The following is a 23,495-nucleotide window of genomic DNA, read 5'->3' as shown; positions in this document are numbered from 1 at the left end:
CTATGCGCCTTTTACTTTTATAGTGTCTTTAGGGCTGCAGACTAGGCCTTCCTCAACTTGCACAACTATTTCATCACATACTGTGTTTGTCCTGTCCTTCCCCTGTCTACTGAATCCCTGTCCGCTTTTGCAATACTGCCTGAAATGTCCCCTCTTACCGCACTTGTTGCATGTGAACTTGAGGGCAGGGCACTCTTTATCATTGGCCATGTGTCCTTGCTTCCCGCACCTGTAACAGGCACCCTTGAATGACCAACCCGGTTTGTTCTCTTTCTGTTCTTTGTTCACTATTTTCTGGCCCTTGATCACAGACACAGCCTCCAAATCAGTCACAACTTCGCTTACTTTGGGTTTGTCTTCACTTGTCTTCTCCCCACTGTCCTGTTTTATTTCACTGACGCACTGCAACATGTGTTCTACCTGCTTGGCTACTATTAGGACCTCTCTTAGAGGTGGGTCATCCTTAAGCCACAATTCCTCCCGTACCCGCTCCATCCTGCAAGCGAACACAAACTGGTCCCTGATCCTTTCCTCACTTGCACCACCAAATTTGCATGTCGCAGCTAGTTTCCTAAGGTCTGAGACAAAATCCTCTATAGATTCTCCTACCTTCTGTACCCTTTTCCCAAAATGATATCTCTCCATTATAGTGCTAGTCTTCGGGAGATAGTGCAAATCTAGTTTCTTTAAGCTTACTTCTAGTTCATTTAGACCTTTCGCTTCTTTCACACATAGATCTGGGAGGTGATCTAGAACCTCCTTCCCCTCTGCTCCCAAGTAATACGCCAAAAGTGCTACCTTCCTCTCTAACGAAGATTTGGGCCGCACACAGTAGCATAATTTAGGAACACCTTTTTCCACTTTTTCCACTGAATTGCAGATTCCCCTGGGTTAGTCAAGAAGAAGGGTGGGGGCGTTACACTCTGCATGCTTACAGTGTTACTGAAAACCTCCCCGAGGTACTGAGGAATGCGGGGTACACTAAGAAATGAAGTGACTGGCAACAGTAAACAAAACGAAGTACATGCACATACTCAAATGGTTTCTCTGAACAGAAAGATAATACTGCACTCTTAAAGATGATGCAAACAACCCAATAATTAACCACTGGGTGGCACTGTGGCGTGCAAGTCTGTTCTCAATGGGACGAATACTAGCTTGAAATTCGCCCAGTTGTTGTTCAAGCGCAGGACATTTCCAGTCTGAGGAGGATAACGCGCCGCTACCCTCCTTGCCACACCAGTGATTTCAATAAGTCTTACTCCCCTGTGAGCAGATGGCGAAGGAACATGGGGAAAACACAGGTGAGTTTTCGCGCTACACAAGGAGTGAGGACTCTTCTCCCGGCGATATGAATGTCCAGGTCACAAGGCTCGCCTGATAGTATTTCTGGGTAGCGCGCCGCTCGCACCACTCGTTGCCTCCGTTGCATCCAGACCGGCCTGAGCTCAAACGCCGTACAGGGCCTGCGCTGCTACACGCTGTCGGGGTAGGGTTTACGACAGTCCCAAAGGGAGGTGCTAATGCCACGACTTGTACGTCAGATTATTCTTCGCCTCACGCTGCCAGCACCTCCACCAGTCTCTAAGCCACACAGTACTTAAACCACTTAGCAGACACTTCAGGCAATCCAGTCCGCCATCCTCGTCGCCAGTGTGAAATCAAGCATAAGGTAACCAGACACAAGTAGGTGAAGTCCAGTTAGACGTTTAATGGGGTTAAAGTTTACAAGACAATCAGCGACCCCAGCCACAGCAATGGCCCCGGCGGGTGACAGCTTCACACTGTTCCCCAGGCGCTCGTCTTGGAACGCTGGTCGAGGTGACATTCTAAGTGATGTCACCGCGAGCCGCTCCATTGTTTGCAGAGCTGCCGGGGGAGGAAGGGGTGGAAGATACCACACATAGTTTTCAATGCTTCCAACCCAGGACGAGCAGCGGCGCTTACTACATTCACGTGTAGTTTCCTTAAACGAGGACTCAACCAGCCCGCTTTGCTTTTAAGATGAGACGTTTGCTGCCTGCGCCCACCCTGGATCTCAAACCAGTAACTACGATAGTTCTAGCTCTCAGGGTGCTGCGCTAAATAAAAGTTATTATCTTGGTTTTAGTCATTTTGACCACCAATTTGTTAACCAAGTTTTAATGATCCAAGCCTTTCCATGCAGACTGTAGATCCCTTTTGGTATTAACCAGTAACGTAGTCATCGTCGTATTTCACGACAGGAACATGGGAACAGCTGAGCGCGAGTGGAAACATTATTTTCTTACCAATCCAACTGTCAAGATCTGCGAAAAGGTAACGGGAACGCTACTTGCACCTGTTTCTTCTTTCTTATTTACAGGGTTCACCGCCAAACCCTTCCATGCTTAAAAGATCGAATACGCCGTAAACAAGGGGGCTAGAACTGGTGCCCAATAATTTGGATTAGATTTCCACAAAGCAGTGGAAAGACCATTGGGACCCAGGGCATCAAAGGAACAAAGATTTGTCATTGTATCCAAGCTTCCAAGATTGCCGGAGTGGCGGGCGGGTCACCAAACTTTGTCTGAGCTGCTAATTCTTTACGTATACGTTTTGATACGAGCAATGAGGCAGATTGCCACTATTGTTGCCCTTGGTTATAGCCCAAGAGTTATCTAACAAATTAACAAAATTGCACCACCCTTTGCCATCGCTGGACTTGCTGACTGCAGGGGTGGTTGACTATTATTCATAAGCGAGCGCTCTCTTGGCCTCCAAGATTTTATTTTTATAATTGTTCCTCGTGCACTTTATTTCTGACATGTTTACGATCAAAGGATTGTTTATTCAAAGCCTTGTTTAGAGCTGGCTGGAAACAACAAAACCATGTGTTCCCTATTGGGATAGTAAGTTCGGAAGCCAACGATAAGCATTTGGCTGGAAACAAAAGCCTTGGAGGTGAGTAGCAAGTTCTTTAACAAAATTCACCCAAAACAGGCAGTTTAAGTAGATCTTTATTATAAGAAAAGAGGGAACATGTGCCAGAGATGTGGAATTTATACCCCCTGACGTCTGACTTGTGGGTTTTCATTGGGGCAAGAAATGTTAGTCTACTTTCCCACAGACAACTTGACATTAAATGATAGTAAATAGGGGCGGCGTTGTGGCAGCCTGGTGCCACATCCCACCCAGAAGGTAGAAACTGTTTTCATCTGCGCTGGTTCCCTGGCCCGCCTCAAATATAGCTGTACAGCAAGATGTAAACCCCAGGCCAGTTGGTACACGGAGGAGCTCAGACCAACGAAACACCACTGCAAACAACTGGAGCCCAAACGGAGAACGAGCCAGGACAATGCAGACAGGAGCACGTCCAACTCCTCCCGAGACGCTACCACCAAAGGCAGACCACATCAACGGCAGCACCAACAGAAGTAAAGAAATCTTTGCCATGGGAGAAATTTCACCTCACTTTTGGCCGCCCAAACTCTATCATCCCCCTCATAGGAACTCTGCAACAAGCGTTCAATTCTGCAGGCACAAAATTGCATTGCGATTCCTTAAATGCTTGTGCAAAATTATGGAATCACAAATTTTGCGATTCCTTAATTTTGTGATGCGATTTTCTTCATGCATCGGATTTGCCGATTTTTTTGTCGCAAACTTTGCATTTTGCTCTCAACAATAAAATTCTGCTCAACCAATCATAAGCCCTAATTAAACTCATCAGTACATAGCACCGTTTTAACAGCATCTCCTAAATGCACATATTAATAAGTCCCAGTTGGACCTAATGTTGTCGGGTGTGACAAAATATGCTCTATGTTACATGCACAACAATGACAAGATAAGGAAGGGGCCTATAGAAGACAGGCAGGCAGAAGCCTGGATTATTACAATCTTAAGGGACACCTCCCCCAGAGCTCTTCGAGAGCAGCATGTTGCCACAGAGCGCTTCGCAGGGCATATTTTGTTACATGCGATGAGAAGAGAAATGGAAACACACATTATGGCTGCGATGGAATTCAAAATGGAGTCAGACTCAATATAGGGCTGGGTTTTCCATGCACATGAAAACACAGTTTGCAAAGTGTAGGACTCTTCATTTTAAGTGCTGAATGTTCACAGTGTTACTCACACACATGAAGAAATAATCAGAAAACATGAAAATCTCTTTTCAATCCCTCCTCGGACTGATTAATCAAGCATCAGTAATTTCCCATTATTCTGTATAGAACACAGTATTTAGCATCATCTGCTTCTAGCCTCTTGATTCTTCCAAAGCTTTCATCTCATCATAGCAAAGACAAGATGATGAATGGAGTGATCAAACTTTTGAACCACTCACCGCCAGTCAAGAGATTTTGGGTTTAATCCATTGTTCTTTTGCTCACCATGCCATTCCAGTTTGGACCCAGCCATATGCAAATCAGTCTGACCCTGTGCCGCATGGGAACAGTCCAGCCCGAACTGCCAAGCCATGTCTTCCCTGGACAGGAAACAAGCTTCCGAGGACCGGTTTCTGGCATTCCAGCCGTCTTCAGCCTGGCTTGCTTGAATCCAGGGGCAAAGTGAGCAAGGGACTCACGTCTGAGCATACCCTGCCACACTTATGGAGGCCATAAGCGGTACAAAAGGGGGTGGTGATGGACGGAGCATCAGAATCAATCAAACACTCACACCCAGTCAAAAGATCTGGGTTTAATCCATCACCGTTCTTTAGCCCACTCTGCCACCCCAGTTCAAACATGGCTATATGCAAATCAGCCTTGACCCTGTGCCTCATGGGAACAGTCCAGCCCGAACTGCCAAGCCATGCCTTCCCTGGACCAGAAATAAGCATCCTGGGACCGGTTTCGGGGTTTCACCCCTCATCAGCCAGGTTATCTTGAATCCAGTGGCAAAAGTCAGCCAGGAATCCACGTCTGGGCATACCCTGCCAACTTAGGGCGAACAATGCAAACACAGGGAGATGATGGATGGATTGATGAAATGTTTCTACCACTCACCGCCTGTCCATCAATTGTTCTTATTGCATTTGTGCCCCGAGTGATCCACTCCTTCCTCACCAGCCGACCAAAGAGAGCGCGACCTTCTTCAACATTTACATGGCCCCGCTTGCAACCATCAACAGAAGTCACTGACTCAACAACGTCTCCCACGCCAATGACACACATATGATTCTCTACCTCACAGACAAACCCACATCAGCTAAGAGAAACTTCCACAACGGTATGAAGGCAGCCGCCACCTGGATGAAGGTCAGCTGCTTCAAGCTTAACTCAGACAAGACCAAAGTTCTCATTCAGGGCTCATCCCCCGCTGCCTGGGGTGACTTCTGGTGGCCCACAGAGCCCGGAACCTCCCCACACTCCCACTGACCACACACAAAACCTCTGCATCCTCCTGGACTCCTCGCTCCCAATGAACCACCAAATCAACACTGTTTCGTCCTCCTGCTTCCACACACTCCGCCTGCTTCGTATGATCTTCAAGTGGATCCCCACGAGTCCAGGAAATCGGTCACCCATGTGCTTGTCAACAGCAGACTCAACTACAGCAACGCACTCTATGCCGGCACCACCAAGAAACTCAAAAAGAAACTGCTGAACATCCATAATGCCTCTGCCAGACTCATCCTGAACATTCCTCGCGCAGCCACATCGCCGGTCACCTGAGAGACCTCCACTGGCTATCTATCAACAAAAGAATCACCTTCAAGCTCCTCTCAAACACGCCTACAAAGCCCTCCACAGCACCAGACCTGCATACCTCAACCACCGCCCCTCCTTCTACACTCCCACCAGACATCTCCGCTTGGCCCAACCGGCCCTCGCCACCATCCCATGGATCTGCAAGGCCACGACTGGAAAAAGATCCTTCTTTTAACTCACTGCAAAAACCTGGAACTCCCGGCCTCCTCACCCCAGGCAATCCTCATTGCTGCTGCGATTTAGGAAGGGCTTCAAGACCTGGCTCTTCGACTGAACCAGAGACCCAACCCACCCAGCGCCTTGAGACCATCATGGGTGAGTAGTTGTGCTTTATAAGAAAACTGATTGATTGATTGACTGACTTATAATTGCACCAACCAAAACATTAGCATTCCACATGCACTACACAGCACCCTTTTACACAACACGTGGTATCAGCACTTGATTGCTTTGGGCTCTAAGACATCAGCAAGATCGTGTTACACCTGTTCACTAATACCGCATGCAGACAGACTTTACTTGTTCCAAGAGGTAGCCCCTGAAAAAGCAAAAATGCAGTTTTCACTTATGCCTATGCAGAATTAGGGCTAAGATACAACCCAACAAGAGAGAACCCCACAGAGTAGTAGTGAATCTGACCCATTACAAGACCAAAACAACAGCTCTATACCTGTTCACAGAGCCTAGCGATATCCATACTGAGCTAGGCATGATGCGCAGAAAGGGCATGAATGGGGCAGGATACTGTTTGGCCCAGAGACTGCTCAGAGCAGAGATACTTACAGGTAGCAAAACACCCAACTCGATGCACAAACACATCCGCTCCTGCCTCCATTTGTGGTCCAAGGGTGGCCCTTAGTGTATCCGGGGCAGTCTTCTTTAACGACAAGTGGACCCCGACATGGAATTCCTGTGTAGGGCCATCCAGCTCAATGATGAGAAGGGAAGTGAGTCTCCTGGGGAAGGGTTGAACGAAAGCCTAGACGACCATTGTCAGGAAATCTGGGATACAGAGGTGGGTAGGATATACTGGGTTAGACGGAAAGAGGCAACCCCTAATTGTATGGAAACTTACACTCTATTTCTTATGTTTCAGAGGTAAAAAAATGATTCCACTGGGCACCAATGAAAACTGAGGCACGATCTGGCCCATTCCGAATATGCAATGTAGCACCTCCATGCTGATGGATATGTACTGGCAGTGCAGTGAGTTTGCCTTCACTCAGCTCGTCCCTGGATGGGGTTGACTTTGTTCCCTCATGACCATATACACTCCTACCCTGGTCGTTCCTGGAGAAGAACTATCAGACTTGTACCAGCACCCATTAAGAAAGAAAACAATCCTGTTTATTCAGACTGTGTAACGAGAACTGCAAATTATTTTAGCTGGGCTCAGTACAAGGACATTCCAGGAACATTTAGACTGTTCTCGAACTCACAAGTATCAGCGGGAGGGTCCATACCCTTCTTCTCCATGCAGAGAAAAAAACAACGCTGCTGGTTACAGATCACCAGATGGGAAATGCTTAAAATGAGAGCAATCTGCTTTATGGTGATGCAGCATTGGTATGTGTTGGACTTAATGATCGCGATGGAGGGAGGGGTGTGTGCCAAGATTTGTACATTCTGGTGCACGTTTATCCCAGGGAATGACCTGGATAATGGGACATTGACTCTTGCCATCCAAGTACTGCACCGTTTAGAAAGAAACATGCGTGAGGAGGGAGGTGCAGCTGAGCAGGAGTGGTTCTCAAATTGGTTCTCCTTGCTCCCCCGGTGACTGTCCGGATTGTGCACATGATTTTTGCCGGTATTCATTGTGTTCTTGTTTGTGTGTGGCTCCATGCCTTGGGGATTTCCTGCTGTAAAAATGCAGTCCTCAAATTGGGTGGAATGCAAGTAACTAGGAAAGTAGTAATTGTCAAATCAAAAGAACAGATGTCCTCCAATACAGTAACTGTCATGAAGTATGGGTTAGATAGTGTAGTTGAAAATTCAACTGGGGGAATGTTAATATTGAAAAAGTCAATGTCAATATGAATAACCATACATTCATGTTTAATAACAAAATGGCATATTTATTGACGAATTTGCATGAGTCAGTGATTGACAGATCACAGGTGGGGTGGCACATAGCCAGCAGATAAACGCACGACCAGGAAATCACCGATCGATCCCACAGATAGGCGCAGTGACGCCACAATGGTCAACGTCAATAAAGCAAACATGGCCGAAGGGGTGCTCACATTCCCAAAACACCATAAAGCCAGATGCCACATGAAGATAGGAACACTTAGCCAATCAAGACACAGCACACATCGTACACGCAGTGATCACGTGCTGCCCACGCAGGACCTCTGGACGCGTTACCCACTGGCCACGTTGTGTCTGAGGCCCACCTGGATTCCTCATCCAAGTCATTAATTTAAGGCTCGAAAGACAGAGATACACATTTAGTACCAAATAAAGATTGCCAGAACCATTTTATTGCATCCTATGAACTGTATAAAAGTCTATGTTAGACTGATTTAAATTGAGACAGTCCTCAGACCCTATACCTGTGACTGTACTCCTGACCACATTGTTTAATTAAACACACTGTTCCTGTTTTGCAAAAGGCCTCTTGTCTCTTGTTTTTTCAAGGCATTTCATGTTCAAGCAACACTCCCTAACTAGTTTTCTGTCATTCCAGTCTTAGCCCCATAACTAGTTTTCTGTCACTCCCTAGCAAGTTTTCTGTTATTCCAGCCTTAGCTCCCTAGCTACTTTTCTGTCACTCCAGTCTTAGTTTGCTCATTAGCAGCCTTATTCATGAAGGGGCCATTTTGCGAGCCCCTAATAGCGAATCATAGCGATTCGCTATTAAGGACTCGCAAAACGGTAATCATGTAGGAATCGCATAATAAAATGCGATTCCTACTGATTCCTTATTTGCGATTAGCAAATTGCTAATCGCAAATAAGGAATAACTCGCCATTCATTCCTATGGGCCAAAAGGCCCATAGGAATGAATGGGGAGTATTCCTTATTTGCGATTAGCAATTAGCTAATCGCAAATAAGATTGCGATTTGAAGGGTGCCAGGGGTGTCCACAGGACACCCTGTAGCACCCCTCAAATGATCTGTGACACAGGTGTTGCACACACACATGTCCAAAGGACATGTGTGTGTGTAACATGCAACTCAGAAAAATGCATTTAAATGCATTTTTCTGAGTTTTCGCAATTTACCGCGAGGTCTGACCTCGCGGTAAATTGCGCCTAGAAATAGCGAAATCGCTAATTGTAATAGGATGTTGAATAGCATTTAAGGAATCTCAAATAGAGATTCCTTAAATGTCATTTCCTCGCACATTTGCGACATCGCAATTAGCGATTTTTGCTTTTGGGATGCTGAATCCCAAAAGCAAAAATCGCACTCGCAAAGGGCCGGATTCTCAGAATCCGGCCCTTTGCGAGCCGATTTAGCCTTCATGAATAAGGCTGTTAGTTTCTATCACTCCAAATTTAGCTCCCAAATTAATTTTCTTTCACTCCAGCTTTAGCTCCTTAACTAGTTTTCTATCACTCCAGCCTTAGGTTCCTGACTAGTTTTCTGCCGCTCCAGTCTTGGGTCGCTCATTAGATTTCTATCATTCCAGCTTTTTCTCCCTAACTAGTTTTCTGTCACTCCAGCCGTAACTCCCTAAATAGTTTTCTGTCACTCCAGCCTTAGCTCCTTAACTAGTTTTCTGTCATTTCAGCCTTAGTTCCCTGACTAATTTTCTGTCACTCCAGCCTTAATTCCCTAACTAGTTTTCTGTCACTCCAGCCTTAACTCTCTAACTAGTTTTCTGTCACTCCAGCCTTAGCTCCCTAACTAGTTTTCTGTCACTCCAGCCTTAGTTCCCTGATTAATTTTCTGTCACTCCAGCCGTAACTCCCTAACTAGTTTTCTGTCACTCCAGCCTTAGCTCCCTAACTAGTTTTCTGTCATTTCAGCCTTAGTTCCCTGACTAATTTTCTGTCACTCCAGCCTTAACTCCCTAACTAGTTTTCTGTCACTCCAGCCTTAACTCTCTAACTAGTTTTCTGTCACTCCAGCCTTAGTTCCCTGATTAATTTTCTGTCACTCCAGCCGTAACTCCCTAACTAGTTTTCTGTCACTCCAGCCTTAGCTCCCTAACTAGTTTTCTGTCATTTCAGCCTTAGTTCCCTGACTAATTTTCTGTCACTCCAGCCTTAACTCCCTAACTAGTTTTCTGTCACTCCAGCCTTAACTTCCTAACTAGTTTTTTGTAAATCCAGCTATAGCTCCCTAACTACTTTTCTGTCTTTCCAGTCTTAGCTTGCTCATGAGGTTTCTATCATTCCAGCTTTTGCTCCCTAACAGTCCAGTCTTAGCTCACCCGTTAGGTTTCTACCATCTGGTCTTCTCTCTCTGACTAGCTCCTGTCACTCCAGTCTTAGCACCCTCATTAGCTCCTTGCTATGCTCTTGTCACTCAGGCATTTGATCCCCTCAAGGCCGTGTTCACTCTAGCCTTAGCTCCTTCATGAAACTTGGTTCGTTCCTGTGAGAAATTAGGGTATTAGTTGACGGGGGTAGATACCCACCTCAGGTAATAAGCATAATCCTTGTCCGGGTGCACCCTCAAAGTCCCTAAATTAGCCCAGTAGTATCTATGTCACAGAGCAGGCAGGCTCAACTTAGAGGCAATATGTAAAGTATTTATGCAATAATAAAAGTGTAATAAAGTCAAAATGTGAAACAAAAAAAATACAGAAACAAAGTGGGAAAATAAAGTACATTGAATAACACAATGACACCAGAATGACAGAACGCCAGTAAGAGGAACCAGAGATCTGATTTTTTTTAAAGTTTAAATAAAAATAGGGCCACGAAGCACAACATGACAATGATCATCGATGGTTATGGCAGAACAGGACCTGCACATAAATTGGCGTTGATAGCACAGGAGCTTGTGTCAGAATTCCAACCAGGTTTGATCTGGGTAAAATATTTTTCTTTCTGACTTTAGTCCTTTAAGTCCCAATCTACCACAGTATACTTCTAAAATACCTCAGAAGGTACTTCGAGACTCCCAGGGTGTCAAGCAGAGGTCACACCCGGGTCAAGTCCAGGTCCAGTTGCCACTGGTCAGCTAGGAAGTTGCAGGAAAATGCACCTTGTAACTTATTTTGTGCCTATAGCTTTAACATAAGGTCAGCCTTGTGACCCTTAAAATCCATTTCTTTGTCCAGAGTAAAAGAGAGAGTGCAGGCTCAGTCTTCAGGCCTCTTCTCAGGTCCTTCCACAGCTCCAGAAGTGATCTGGAGAGGGTGCCTGGAGGTGCTGCATTTATGCCTGGTATGAGGTAGTGGATATGAATGACCCCTAGAGATGCTCTAACCAATAGGGTCCATCTTCCCGGGGATAACCCTATCCACCTAGGGCATTTTCAAGTTAGCTGAAGTCTTCAGCTACACTAAACTTAGGGTCTGAGGAAAAGAGCAATTGGTACACCACCATATGAACAATATCACAAATTACAAAGTCTGTGTCCAAAGTTGTTCTTCAAGTCCTCCTTTTTATTTAATCACAGTTGGACTTGAACATATCATACAACGTGTAGAATAGACCACCTGATCTTTTCCACACGTTGTATGATATGTTCAATGCAAGAAATGTCTCACATTCACTGAAGCAGTCATACCAAATAATCCCAGAGCTTATGAAGATTTGGAAATACCACTAATATTTCAAGAACACATAAATTGGTTTCAAGGTGGCCTACCACGTCCATTAGACTGGGTCCCCTCAGCAATGACGGGACAACATGGCCAGTCTTAGCCAGCTACAAATCATATCCTCAAATAGCAGCACTCACAGTAGCACACTTTACACTCGTCTAGTTAGATTATTCAGACATATGACTCAGTTCGTTATACAAACAATAACAACAAACCCAGCGAGGACTGCTCAAGCTGCACAACAGCATTTAGCAATGCCAGTGATTAGTCCAGTAACTATTAACTTGATTATTGGAATGGTTCTCACCAGATGGGAGGAGATTCCATTCTGGATTGCACACAAAACAAATCAGCTTGAAGCCGTGTTTCTCCATACAGGACCTCAAGATAAACATAGGATTCTCACAATGTGCCTACCTTTAGGGATGGTTTCCCCGGTAGAATACTGTACAATCTATACCAGCACAAATGGTACACCATCCATAGCTGTTTGCCTGAAGTATTCAAGCAAATTCAAAATAAATACAGGGCGGCCCCTGCCCTGGACTTGGGGATGAAACTTATTAGCAATTATGCCATTGTATCTTCAATTATTTAAATTAATATTAAAGGGGAAGAAGATGCTTTGGCAGTACGCCAACGCCTCGCCCAGGTTGCTTTAGCAGATCAATAGCGTGAACTACCTAAAATTATTGCTGAAACCTATGCATCAATAGATAGAGATAATTTATAGAGCTTTCCTCCTCATTTCAGGGAATCACTCTGGCCGGCGGAATACCCCAGGCTTATTTCCCTGGGCCTTCGCCCCAAAAAACCTAGAGATATGGTTTGATGAGAAACTACTATTCTCCACTCAGATAAAAAAAGCTTGCAGGGCAGTGCTTCGGAACATTTAAATCACAGAGGAAATTCTAACCACTTTTCCCCAAGTCATCCAGGGAAACGGTTACCCGGGCATTGATTCTTTCACGCATTGACTATGCCAATGCCCTGTATGTAGGCGTTCTGGGTTACCTTTTGAATAGACTGCAGGTAGTCCAAAATGTAGCAGCTAGGACACTGCTTACTATTCCCATAAGAACTAGCGTAAGGAAACACTTACGGGATCTCCATTGGTTACCTGTGTTACAAAGAGTTAAGTTCAAAGCCCTTGTCCTGGCTCACTCAGCCCTGTACAGACATGGACCAGCCTATATGAGAAAGTGCTTCAGGCTTTACTTTCCCGCAAGTCAGCTGTGTCAAGTGACACAGCTTCTTGCTCATATCCTGCATTTTCGCTTCATGGCAGCCTCTGCTTGGAACTTTCTTCCCCTGGATCTCCGCAGCATTCAGGACCCCAAACTCTTCAGGAAAAGTTTAAAGACACTTCTTTTCATCTAGCCGTTCTTTTTTTCACTCTCCACTGGTTTACGCCGGGACACTCTTTGAGTAGCCATATGCGTTATAAATGGCATTAACATAACATAATTTGGGGGCCAGACCTAATAAACTACAACATAAGGGTAATTCTGAAAAGGATAACTGGAAACAGGCACCAGAGTCTTCTAAAAAAAAATGCTGGGATAATAAGAAAAATAAGGAAAAAGTTATATCAAAGGGGGATTTCCTCCACAGGAGTACTCTAAAAAACACTGCAATCTGCGCAACCGCGAAACAATTAAATCGCCTGATAAGTATCAGTATACTGATACATGCCCTTCTCGTTCTTTTCAGGAGTAATCCGAGAAATGCTCGGAGAGAGACTGACAATCAGAGCACACGTCAGTGGAGTACATGAAACTGAAGAAGGACTCAATCAATCAATTAAAACTTTATTCGGATAGAGAAAACATATCCATAAATGTACAGAGGTAGCAAGCATATTGTACATAATAAAAACCTTTTAAAAATATTACATAATGAGTACATAAAAATGCCATATAGCAAGACCAGTTTTATACAATTAAAAAGGGTATCTTAAAAAGCAGGTTACTGGGAGCATAATATGGGAATACTAGTGTGAGAAATCCGTACACATTATAATCTCTGGTATTAGTAGATTTGCAGCTCCACAAAAATATGTGATTAATCGTAATCTTTATGATATTTGATAAAGGATTTTAAGAAACAGGCTATAGGTTTGATAGCAAATTCAGTATCCAGGCATTGTAGGGCTTGGATTGCCGGGCGACAACGGCGCAATCCCATATATTTTCTTAAAGGTATGATCCATTGTCTCAGTGGATATTCATAAAGACTACAAAAAAAGGTTACGTGCAAAAGGGATTGCTCAGAGTGCTCGTCGCAGGGGCACGGAGAAAGATTGGCAGACCAATCGTTCATCTTAGGGAATGTTACTAGACGATGGAAAATACTGAAACGGAACCGTGTCAGTAAAAATTTCTCGTAGTCAGTAATAGAAATTAGGAGATAAGGCTGAATCCCATAAGAACTCTGAACTGCTAAAAGGTGAACATTTGAGGCCTTAGAGATCTCTTTATTCAGTTGAAGCTCACGAAGATGTGACAGACATAAAGATTTCAGATTTAGTCGTGATATTTCCACGATAGTTTCTGGATGTAAAAAATAGGTTTCCAGATTCATATCTATGAAAAAAATTACAGACATAGGCCAATCAAGTAATACTCTTCCAGTTTTGTAAAGCTAAGCAGTCGATGATCAGGGAGTGGGTCAATTTACATTCAATTGTTTTCCATATACGCTGCCATAGTAGGATTGGTTGGATAGCAATGGTATCAGATAAATAATCCAAACCTAATTCCAAGTGGCAACCGTAAATTGGGGAACTCTTGGGGACAGCCAGAAGGTATCTTATATAGCGATTTTCCACCTTTTGAATACTATCGTTGGATACAAAACCCCATACCACTGCGCCACATAGTGCCACTGAGCAGCGTTTTGCTTGGTATATCTGGAGCATCTCCCGTGGAGGACGATGTACCAGATTCCGTGCAAATGTTACCAAGGTGGTAGTGGTTCTGAGGGAAGACAATTTTCTTGTTTGTATAGCCGGTCGCCAGTTTGATTTGTTGTCAAACAAAATTCCCAGATAGGGGTATGAGTTTGTGCACTCTAGCTTAGTATTGTTGATAAAAATACCTTTTGGTTGGCTTGTACTTTTTCCCACATGCATAACAAATGTTTTCTTTATATTGACCTTAAGATCTAAGGTTGCCATAAAGTGACAGTATCTATTAAGGAGGGATTGCAGCTGACGGGGAGTCCGCGCCATGATGACCGTGTCGTCCGCGTAAAGCAACGCAGGAATTGGACGACGGTCAATCATGGGGAGGTCCTGGCTACCTTCTAACAGTGACACCTCCAAACCATTTGTGTAGAGATTGAAAAGGAAGGAAGCCAAGACACAGCCCTGTCTGACTCCCTTCTCCACAGAAATGGTTTGGTAAGCTCCCCAGCAGGACCATATCGTACTTTAGCTGAAGCGTCTGCGTAAAGATCTTGCATAAAGTAGACTAATGGGGGATCTACGCCTATATTAAGGAGAGTTTGCCACAGCTTGCTATGAGAGACACAGTCAAACGCTGCCGACAGGTCAACATAGGCCAGATGCAGCTTTCCCTTTTTTCCCCCCACGTATTTACCCATTAATAGGGAAAGATTTAACGCCTGTTCTACAGTCCCCAAGCCCTCACGAAATCCGTACTGGAGATCTGACAATATTTGATTGTTTACAGCCCAGCTTTGAAGTCTTTGGAGGACTAGGCGCCCTGCAACCTTTCCAGTTGCGTCCAGTAAAGAGATGGGTCTGTAGCAGGAGGGATTGTTACGATCCCCTTTTTTGAATATGGGTAGCAGAATAGAGGTTTTCCATGAGTTAATTGGGCCTATTTTAGTTGCTGCTTCAAAGACCCTAGTGAGGATTGGGGACCATAGATCCAAGTTATGTTTAAAGATGTGGACTGGGACCCCATCGGGGCCCGGATTTAGATGCCATCAGGGCAGTAACTACTTCCTCATGGGCAAAGCTAAGGTTACTTCTAGCTGGTGGATCAATGTATTCCAATATGGTACCATCTATGGAGCCAAAAATCTTTGAGAAATGGGAGACCCAAGCGCTTTCATCCACTGCCACCTCAATTCGGGGAATAGAGTTCGGATCAGTTAAAAAGGGAGTTTTAACAATTTGCCAAAATGTAGTAGCATACTTCAAGACACAGCTCTGATGCAGTTTATCCCATAAGCCTTTTTTAATCTCTAGTTTGCACTTTTTTAATGCCTGGTTATAGTCCCTTCTCAATTTGATAATTTCTGGGATAACTCTGACATCCCTACGGAGTGCTTTCTTTAGGAGAGAATAGGCACTCCTGGTTGCAGGGTTAAACCAGCCCTTTTTTGATTTCTTGTGGCCCTTAGACTTCCGTAAAAGTTCATTTTTAGGTTTCGCCTCGTCGAAAGCTGCGCTGCGCAGCTTTTCGGCGCAGGCGAAATCTAATGTTTACAGTATGTGTGTGTTGTCCCACCCTCTCTTTCCATTGGCTAGCTCCATAAATGGAGGCTAGCCATTGGAAGAGAGATCTGCTCGTCATTCTGCGAGCAGATTCGTGGGCGTTCCCACGATTTTTACTCATCCCGCCCCTTTGCGATCGTCATGCGGCGTTGGGCGGTTTTTTTTTCTCCATGCTTTGTTTTCGCCATTTTTGAAGTGTCGTTTTCAGGGGTGGGTTGCGCGATGTTCCGCTATCCGTTCCCGCCCCACTTCCCGCTGTCCGTGTGCCCATTCCTGCCCCCCTCCCGCTGTTCGTGTCCCCGTTCACGCCCCCCCTCCCGCTGTCCGTGTGCCCGTTAACCCGCCCCCCTCCCGCTCTCGATTCCGGTGAGTAGGGAGCACTGCCTTCTGGGCGCTGCGGGTCGGGCCGCAGCCCCGGACAAGGGCTGCCTGTGCTCCTGGAGGCTGTTCAAAGGTGTTCGAGGGAGGCTCGGAAGTCTGCTGCCCTTCAGAGCGCCTGGAGGCCGGGGACCGGTCCGGATTCCTTCTCACCATTGGGGCCTGAGAGAGGCCTCTGTGTGCGGCTGGTACGCACAGAGGCGCATTCACGGGGCTGCACATCTGTGGAGCCCTCGCGCGCCTGGGGGAACAGAATGCTATCTGTGTTGATGTATATATCCCAAATGGTGTTTGTATTGGGCCCTAACAGGGGGATTTCAAAATAGAAGTGCTTTTTTTTCTTATGCCTTGTAACCCTTTTTTACATATAAAACTTAGGGGAGAGGAGTTGGCCTAACGGCTAGGGCGTTTGGCCTCGGACTTGGGGAACTGGGTTTGAGTCTCGTTAATGACGCTGAACATCCTGTGATTCTGGGCAAATCACTTAATCTCCCCATGCCCAACAAAAATGAATGTGTGTCCTCATGTAACTGGTGCTATGTAAAGCGCTCTGATACTCGATTCGGTTGCGGGTCAAGTTTGCGCTATATAAAACTCTAAAAAAATATTTAAAAAAAACTTTATATACATTTGAGTCACATGTGTTTGATTTTATGTCTCTGTTAATATGTGGGTGTGATGCAAAGCGCTCTAACATCCTGCATTAGAAAGAATAATGGTATTAAAGAATTAAATAAAAATATAATGATTTGTAAGTGCTTTTTAAATTGTTGTGTAATTAGTCGCACAGATCCCCCTCATTTCGTGTATGGAGGTAACTATTCCACTTCTACTCATGATGATACCAAACTTTCTCTTTCAAAAAATATACCTCATGTGGTTGTTAACAACACAGTAGAAACTGTTCTCCAACACTTGATAGTCTTATAATAAATGAACATACCTGGCTTGGAAAACAGCCTCAGGAGACAAAGGAGAATGGACGGCTCTGAGTAAGCCTTACATATCCTGCACAACTTTCTTACGTTGCTGAAATACAATTTAATACAGTACTTAGATACTTTCAGGCTCATTGTGTATATTAACTTCAAAAGTTGACAGTTCGTCACTTTTATGCAAGGGTACTGGAATTATTCGCAAGGTAGGCACAAATTAAGCAGGTGCATTGTCTAAATTATTCTTCAACAAAAGCAAAATGTGTGGCGTAATGTGTGACATTTTGTAACAGTAGTTTTGTAATTTTTACATTTTAACACTCTCTGGGCAAAGGAGTCATCTTAATACTATCAGTTCTGCACCTAAATACTGCAGTCAGTGACTAAAAAGGCCTAGAGTGACTGTATCTGAAGCGCAGGCTGTGCCTCTCATGCCAAGCAGTAGTACGCCTCTCCTGGTGACCTTTCCCTTTACTAGCCTCATGCACCTGCCAGACCTTCTCCCTGCCCCGTCTCCTCCATCACCCTGGGCCCTACCTTCACTTCCTCCTCTGCCATCACCTTGGCTTCACCTGTAGAAGCAGCATCTCTCTCTTTTACAGACCCTTCTATTGCATCTCTCCTCCTCACTCTCCTCCCTACCTACTGGTCCCCCTCTCACACCAGGCCCTGTCTTCACAGCTGCCTTCTCCTCTCCAGCAGCTCCCTTCCCCTCTCCAGCACCTCTCCTCACTGGCCCCTCTACCTACAGAAAGGGAGCAGAGGATGAGGGGGCCTGGTATTTCAAAGGTCACTTAAGCGAAAGCCAAAGTGATATGCCTAAAAATTATGACCTGCCTGCTAATTGATGAGCAGGCTTGCCACACGCACAGCCAGAGACTGGGTGCGTTGACTATGCTTGTGGCCGTGTGGGTGGAAGAAGAAGAGATGATGACGAACATGCGTTAATTTCACTGTATTTCTGGTAATGTTCCAGCAGGTGGCGCTGCCTGATGACATTGCATCACAACAACAGCATTATCAAGAGGGCAAAAGATACAATAATTAAAATTAAAAACTGCAATAGACGCTACCTTTTATTAGGTCTCGCCTTTTCCATTCCGAAGGAATGGAAAATGGAGAGAATTCAAGTGCTCAAAATACTCGTCAAACCAAGGGTTTTTTGGTGCGGTTTTCTTCGAGTTCACGTGGCCACAGGCACGCGCTTTTGGGCCATAAACTTTCACGGCCATCTGTTCCCCAGCTCCAGCTTCTCCCCTCTCTCTCCCCGCATACAGCCTTACTTGGATTTCTCCTTCCCCTCCCCAGCCAGCTTCCCCCAGGCTGTGTTCCCTCCCACCTTTCCTCCTCTCTGTCCCTTCTTTCATTCACAACTTGTTTAATTTGTCTCTCTCCAACCCCAATCTGAGATTGCTGTTTTTTTAAAAATAATTAAATAATGCACTCCACGCCCCAGCTCGAACCCTGTTCTCCAGCTCCAAAGTCAGTAGCTTCAGCAGCGCACACAGCCTGCCATCTGTTTTGGGTCGGGTTACAAATGCTTTCACTTTCGTGGCTTCCCTGCCATGCTTGTTCTTAATACATTTGTTTTAAAGTGCTGCTGTCTGCAACAACTTTTTATTCCTGTTCATTATTGGACGGTTCCTTAAGGCCAAATGACTGCAAGGGACAGGCACTTTCAGACGCGTACTTCCTGTTTCCCGCAGACCATGCTACGACGCAGCACTGGTCCACCACATGAGCAGATGAAGATACTTTGGTGTAAAATCTGCCTTTTTGTCACTGACTGACTGCCTGTGACGCAGCAGTGCGCTGGCTTTAGAGGGAAAGCCTGGATTTGTAAATTATCTTTGTAAGGGAATATTGCAGATTGTATTGGCCATATCAATATGTTTGGTAGGTGCAATTAAATAATTAGTCTTAACATTTTGTGAAACAGTGTCGTTGAATGTCTGTTAACAAACACAAATTCTACGTTGTGATTCAGCTGTCAGAATGGCCATCTAAAGTGCTTTGTTCAGGTCCCAGTCTACTCAGAATTCGTGGGTTCAAATCCAACTTCTGACAACTCTATTTTTTATAATTTTATTACTAGACGCATTTAAGAGTACTGTGTAATAATGCAAATATGTTGAAAGCATTCTTTTCTCTGCTCGTAACCTTATATTTGGCTCACAAATTTGTAAAGGCATAACTCCCTCTCAAATTCAACTGTCTTGCTTGAGTTTCCACAGAACATGACTGGCTTCAAACAGTAAGCGGGGGTCGGAGGTGCACATGCAAATTAAATATCTGAATGATTCCTAGAGACGGATCCAGCCTAACGAGCTTCAAAGAAACAAAAGTGCAAAACAGTTTGCGAATCGTACAGGCCAATGCGATGATTACTTTGCCAATCAGGCAGCAATGCCGCTCTCCTTCTTTTTCTATTGTTGGAATTCCATGTATCAAATTTATGAAAGGAGTATACCTAGAGGCATTCAAGGTTCGGGCGCTGCCAACAACTGTGAAAGCCGCGTCTAAAAACAAACATAAAAATTATGTACATCTGTATGTAGAAAAAGCTGTTAACGCATTTAATGGGAAAATACAGCTGTTCTATATCATATACAGTTATTTTGCCTTAAATAAACCCAGTCGTAAAGCTATACTACAGAGCAAAGAAGCACATTATCTCAGCCAACTATATTTTATATATTTTAAGTTGGGGCAAACACCCATTACACCATTCTTTTCCATTGTTAAGGCTTCAGAGAGGCCGTTCCGGTTGTCGGGGAGCAGCCCTAATTGCTTTAATTCCTTGTTGGACGCGCGACAATCCAGGATGTCTGTCGATCTGCATCCCCCCACCCCACGAATTCGCCTCTGATTCTGCTTCCACTTTTATTATTTAGGATATATTCAGCGATCTGATTAGGGCTTTAGCCTGTGGAGGCATGAGGGGTTTCTTTAGCAGATCGTAGCTTGGTGCTTTTAGATATATTTAGGCAGCCCCCAGCATTTAAAGTTAGTATTGTTTATTTGAGAAGAAATCAAAGCATGTCTGAATAAGATGCGACTAAGCTTTAAAGGGGGGAAATAGTTTTTGGTTTTTGGCTCCCAACATAAATGAAAGCCTTCAATAGAAAACTTCCACTTTTTAAAATATATTTACAGAGCAGTTGTGCTTTTTAGCTGCGAATGTGCGCTTAGTATTGTGTATTTTTTTTTATCACATCCATACACTCAATAACAGATAGCTAAAATACAATACCATTAGCAAAGCCAAAGCTCTAACTTAAACAGATGCGAGACCTATTAGCATTTCCAAAAGCGGCTACAACATACTTCATTTAAGGACAACCGAACAGACTGGTTTCTAAACTCAACACTGTAATGCATGACGCCATCTATGCAGTCAAATGGCTGCGAACTGAGGCTCGTCCACCTCCCACTGCGCCCCCACCCCCTCCCCAGTCATCAGTAAAGGACTCGGACCTATGGTGACACAAAACTTTTTTTTTACGGCCCGTGAGAGCAGCCCTGGAAAAACATTCGAATTCGGTGACATTAACGAAGATTCAGGTTAAGTTTGATTGTGTGATTGTGCGTAGCTTCCTTTTAAACAAATTGAAGCCCTGTGAGGCATTTGAACTAACCGTGCACTTCAGATGTTTGCTTTGGAGGATTTATTTACATTTCATTGCCGTTTCTTTTTTTTTACCCGGGCCCTCCTGCTGGCCTTCCACCTACATATCCCCTCAGTGTTTCGTGCTTTTGTAGAGGATTGCCACCAGCAGCATTTCTCCTCCTCTTGCCTCCGAGAGCTTCAAAGGGATCTGCTTCCCCGCCCACTGCTTCACACATCACGGCCTGGCGGCCGTGACTTGCATCAGGTCTGCAAAGCTACGGCCAGCTGCTGGGCAGTAAGGTTGCCTCCCCCCCCAACCATGGGAAGTTCTTCCAGTGAAAGCGCAAAGGCATATAGGGGGTCAGCCCCTGATTTTCAACACTGTTCTCTATCAAAAAGCCAATACTTATTGTGGGTTTTATTAACCTGCCTTCAAAATATTTGTTTTGGTAAAAGTTTCCATAACAATTATGCTGAGATTTAGTTTGTTATGCAAACGCCAGATATGAATTTCTGCCCTGTTTTCTGTGCCACAGTTTTTCTATTTTGCCACTTTTTTATCTACTTCGGACCATTGCCATTATAAATTACAATCACTTTTATTTAAGCATTAATTTTTAAAAAAAATTAAAAGCCATTGTTATTTGTAATATCAATACATCTAAGTCACGTCAATACAAAACATGTGGCATTACAAACGCTAAAAGTGTCACATTTGCTAAAGTTAAAAGTATTGGCATTGTAAATCACAAAACATAAATATAAAATGTCATTTACAAAACCAATAGCTCCAACTTTCCTACTGCGAGACCTATTGGCAACGCCAGTGCTTGTCTTGTTCTTGATCCACCCCTTACGCCATGTCTTACTTGACCGCCTGAGTTAGTGACCCATCCCCACTTCCTTTGGCGCCATTTGTGTCCCCCACCCCTTATTAGCTTCTGCATCCCGCCATCCCACCAGAGCCTAAACCCCAGTCAACTTCCCCGAGACAGCGCCTAATGACGTTTTATGCATCCCGGCTCAATTACTGTCTTCAAGTATCTGCAACGTGAACTTTCCCTCTTACCCTCTGCTGTGCGCCCTTCATAGCCAACCAGTTCATCCACAATCCATCCTTAATTCCATCATGCCTTTAGTGCTTATTCACCGTCTAGTGCCATCCACACGACATGATGGGCTCTGCATGTAATATCCCCTCTTTCCTCCATTCCTTCCGTATTGCCGCCTGTCCTGCCCCACCCACCCCTTCGTCCCTCCCCGAGCCCCCCTCCCTCCCTGCAGAGCCCCTAACCTTCGCACCCCGCAGCTGATGCACCCTCCCTGTTCTCCTCGGCTTACCAATTCCTTTCCTCTGCCGACCCCCTTTTTCCTGCCACTTACCCCTTACGCCGGGTCTTCTGTGGCTGCCTGCGTTGGTGCCCCATCCTCCCAATCCCTTTGGCGCCCTTTCCTTCTACCAAGGTTTCTCTTTTGCACCCTGCTATCACCCCGAGCCCAACCACCCGTACATTTCACTGGGACCGCTCTTAATGACATTCTATGCCTTAATCGCTCAATTTACTGGTCGACTCTGCTGGGAGCCCCCACCAGCTCCGTACTCACAAATATATGCCTAATACCTCCAGTATACCTTGCGTGCCTCTTTACCAACGAGTGACCTCCAACAATATGATGTTGCTACACAAGTAATATCCGCCTCGTCCTTCCCTTTAAACGATAACTTTCACAATTACTCGCCACCCCGCTATGTCCTTGCCTGCGTGCAGCACAAGACTCCTTGCCCCTACTCCGCCCATCACCAATCCCCAAGCTAGCCCAGGACCGACCCCCACGGTCCCGGGCCAGTGAAGCCAGCACCAAGAACTCCAGCTGCCCCCCCTATCCTCCGACACCCCTTGATGTGCTTCTCTCCCCTGCTGCACTCTCCTGCTCTCTAGAGATGTGGCATAACGACCAGAGCTGCCATCTAAGTCAAGTAAATACAAAACATGTTGCATTCCAAATGCTATAGGTGTCACATTCGCGAAAGTTATAACTATTGGCATTGTAAATGACAAAGATATCAATTTAGCTATTTTAAAAACCAACAAATAAATAAAATATTTGTCATTTACAAGACCAATAGCTCCAACTTTTCTAATGCGAGACCTATTGCATTTCCAATGCTTGTTCTCACAGCTCCCCACTACTCTTCCCCTCCTTTCTCCACTGATGTTTGTGGACCCTATGTGCCAAATCGCCTGCTTCTCTCATGTACCATTCACTCTGCCCCATATCTCTAATGCTGTACGGAAACACGTAGTGACGTGTTTGCGTACATCCAATGAGAAGCCACCATTTAAAAAAATTGCACCTGGGGCACCTTTTTCGTGGCCGAAATGGTAAATATCGCAGCCATCGTGCTTCTCAGCCGATTTATTTATTTATTTAGGTTTCTTGTAAAGCGCTAACAATCATCCCAAAGGGATATCACGGCGCTAAGTTTGCTAAAGTACGGGTGCAGTGGGCATCGTTGCTTGATTTAGTCGAAGTGGGGGAAAAGAAAAGTTTTTAATTTTTTCCTAAATGCCAGGTGGCATTCTGTGAGTCGAAGGGCCACAGGCAGTTCGTTCCACTTCCTTGCCGCGACGTGGGAAAAGGCTCGTTCGCCCATCCTGGCTCTTTTAACCCGGGGGATGCTGGCTAGCGCCGCAAA

The 23,495-nt window shown here is 45.0% G+C and overlaps 1 pseudogene; it reads right to left on the bottom strand.

Annotated features, from left to right (window-relative positions):
* LOC147668112 (uncharacterized) overlaps positions 1-23,495 on the bottom strand; it is a 98,285-nt pseudogene continuing 74,790 nt past the window's right edge.

The sequence above is a fragment of the Lissotriton vulgaris genome, unplaced genomic scaffold (assembly GCF_964263255.1).
Source record: "Lissotriton vulgaris unplaced genomic scaffold, aLisVul1.2 SCAFFOLD_375, whole genome shotgun sequence".
NCBI lineage: Eukaryota > Metazoa > Chordata > Amphibia > Caudata > Salamandridae > Lissotriton > Lissotriton vulgaris.
This window is presented reverse-complemented; position numbering and strand designations above follow the sequence as displayed.